We start from the raw sequence: 3,360 nt of genomic DNA, 5'->3' as shown, positions 1-3,360 counted from the left end.
AAAAAAAATCTCTTTCACCTAAAGTCCTGAAGTGGAGTGGAGGCACAGCCATATATATAGGGCAGTTCTACCACCTTCGTCCTTAAAAGCTGAGCCGTGGATTTTCGTGAGACTTGACTATTTCAACTCACAGAATTCTCACGCCTTAACTCAAGAGGTGGTGTCGCTTTCGGTGCACAAGTGTCAGTTCTAAGCCTATTAGCCTCTCTCTCTAACTCTAAGACTAAGTTTAGTGTTAAAACTGCCAACTACACTCCTGTACTTTTAGCTCTTTGGGCGGTTAAGTACCAGCGTGCGTGCCGTTTGCTTTTTTTCTTTTCTTTTTTTTTTTTTTTGCTGTCGTTTGTGTTTTGTACTTTTAATGTAATAGGTTTCTGGTTTCTTTTGTGTTGTTTTTATCTTTAAAAAAATCTTGAGTCCCTTTTCCTGAAAACCTTTGAATAACCTTATTCGACATATCGCTACATCAGAATTACAAAGTTTTATCTGCTCTTTGTCTAGTTGTGAGAAATTTGAAGTCAAAAGATTTTGAGGTTCACATCATGTCTAGCTTTTTCCAAATGCATTTTATAAGATATCTTGATAACGACTCCGAATAATCTAACGATTTTGATAAAGCAGATAGAACACGTGGTTTCTAACTACCCAGTCTTATAACAGCCAAAATATCAGACAGAACTTTGCAATTCTGAGGTAGCAATATTTACCTTGAGAAAATCGTTGAGGAAATGCCATGATATTGCCTTACAAAAAGCAGGCAAAGAGAATGCTCCTCGAAGTGTTTCATTGTAAGTGCTTATAATATATACACGTTATTTTTGTTGTTTCTGTTGTTGTTGTTGTTGTTGTTGTTGTTGTTGTTGTTGTTTATGTTTATGTTGTTGTTGTTGTTGTTGTTGTTTGTTTTGTTGTTGTCTATTTTTTGTTGTTGTTGTTTGTTTTGTTGTTGTCTATTTTTTGTTGTTGTTTTGGTTGTTCTTTTTTGGGGGTGTTTGTTTGTTCGTTTGTTTGTTTGTTTGTTTTTAGGGGGAGGTTCGTCTATCTGAACTCTTACCACCACCCCCTCCCAAGCAGACGCACATTCCCCCTTCTATTACTCCCGGTGAGAGTATAGAGACCAGATTTTTGAAACTGTCCATCGACCAATACTTTCACCAACGTACGCTGTAAAACAAAAAATCACGTAGGGCTGCTTCTGTCTTGATTATGACTTTGTTAGGTATTTTTATTGAAGCACTCCCGTTTCGCGTCACATCCACTTCCGGAAGTCAGCTCCTTCACCACTTTAGTGCCGTCGGATATACGAATAAGGTCAGTTTTTTAAGGATTTTTTTTATAATGCATGCTTTTATAGTCATTAGGGGGGTTACAGGGGGTCTCCCCCTGACGTGCGAGTACGTTATAGCTGTGTAGTAGGTCGGGTGGGGGGGTCAGGGGGGTCTCTCCCCCCCCCCTGAAATAAAGTGCCGTAACATCTAAACTAACCATTTGCGACGTTTTTCAATTCCAAAATCGTGTTCAGGGCCCTAAAAAGCTACAAAATAATACCCTTTATGAGACTGGAGGGTTTCTATAAATTGTCTCTACCCTGGGCATAGAGTAAACGAGAACCACATAAGATTGCAATAAATAACTTTCTTTGTCCGCTCTTTTTTTTGGGGGGGCGGGGTGTTGAACAATCTTGAAAATCCCCATTCATTCTAATAAGGAAAAGACAAGTGCCGTTTCTGAGGCTCTTGAAAAGGCATAATAAAGGTCTTGAACACTTTGGCAAAATTGAAGGCAAACGAGACAGGTGTAGACATAAAGCAACTTAGTCGTAGAGCCTAAACAGGTGGTTGACGGGTAATATAAGGATAATGTAGTATTCTTTTTTTTCTCGAGAGCACCCAAGCAAAGGAATAAAATTAATGGAGAACCAAGCTCGCTGGTGTCTGTCGCAGATCTTGAATTTTAATGATGATCTTACTTGCGTGTTCTTTTTTTTCGGTTTTTTTTTTTCGGGGAATGGGTGGAGTCAGAAAAATAGTAAAGGCGAAAGACCATGATAATTTAGTTTTTTAGGGAGCATCGGAGAAAGAAAATGGGTGGCGAACCGTGATCGCTAATGTGCACTCAGATCTTGCACTTGAAGAAGGGAAAAACACTTAACGTATTTAGTCGCATTTAATTAGACTTTGTGCGAAAAGGGAATAGAATGCACACGAAACAACTACAAAATGGCATTTAAAAGGTTTTAAATTACCTTTCTAGCGATTTTACTTGCATATCTTAACACCCCCCCCCCCTAAAAAAATTGATAAATTAAAAGTATTTGACAACATAGATCCACATTTCCTCAAAACGAATAGAACACATAAGAAACAAATAAGAAAATGCTATTTTAGCTTCGAGATTACATTTCTAGCAAATAGTATTGGTTTTGCACGTGTGCATCTTTACAAAAGAAATAAACACTGAAAAGTATTTCACAACGACAGGGGTCCTTATCTTCTTTACGTGAATAGACTGCATAAGAAACAAGCACGAAAATGTTATGTGAAAGTTTCAAAACTACCTTCCTAGTGATTGTTCTTGTATATCTTTACAAAAAATAATAACCAAATCAAAGTATTTGACAGCAGAGATCTTCTTTTTGGCTAGTTTCAAACCAGTACCCCCATCGACATCAAATAGGTAGGATCTGTTTTAACTTGTTAAATCTATGGAGAACACTTCACAGTCGAGTGACTGACATCATAAAAATCAAAAGAACACGTTTAAAAAATGAATATTTTTATTAAGTTTCTGGGAAACCTTTCTCAAATTCCCCTGAATACACTGAAGACTTGTTCTCCAGATTAGTTTAGATAGCTGAATTCAGCATACTGTGTTTCTATTTTTTTAAAATCAAAATGTCATTAGTCACTGCTTTCTTTTCCTCTGTCTTTATTTGAAACTGTGTTTTTTAATTGGAAAAAAAATAGATAAAAAAGCTGCAAGACATTTTGAGGTTAACAATCGAAAAAGATTCTTTTAGAAACACCATCTTACTAAACTAGATGACTTTTTTTTAAACGGTTGCGAAAGAAAACGCTGGTAATAGCCCACTTTGCCTTTTCTGGTAAATAACTTTCCTGATTGTCATTTTTCGTCCTTCAGGAAGTGGGATTTACGTAAAGCGGTCTGGCTTCAACCATATTTCCAGTCTGAAAGTATCTGGGGACTTCTTCTTCTGTCAATGGTGGTAACAGTAGACATTTAGATAGAGACGTCACAATTTTTCTTGTCTGTCTGTCTGTCTGTCTCGGCCTCTTTCTCTGTCTCTTTCTTTGTCTCTCTGTCTATCTGTCTCTCTCTCTCTCTCTCTCTCTCTCTCTC

The 3,360-nt window shown here is 37.3% G+C and overlaps 1 protein-coding gene across 1 annotated transcript in view; it reads left to right on the top strand.

The window, feature by feature from the left end:
• LOC106014206 overlaps nucleotides 1-3,360 on the top strand; it is a 13,959-nt gene that overhangs the window by 10,059 nt on the left and 540 nt on the right. The window lies entirely within an intron of this gene.

This window comes from Aplysia californica, unplaced genomic scaffold (genome assembly GCF_000002075.1).
Source record: "Aplysia californica isolate F4 #8 unplaced genomic scaffold, AplCal3.0 scaffold00036, whole genome shotgun sequence".
Lineage (NCBI taxonomy): Eukaryota > Metazoa > Mollusca > Gastropoda > Aplysiida > Aplysiidae > Aplysia > Aplysia californica.
This window is presented reverse-complemented; position numbering and strand designations above follow the sequence as displayed.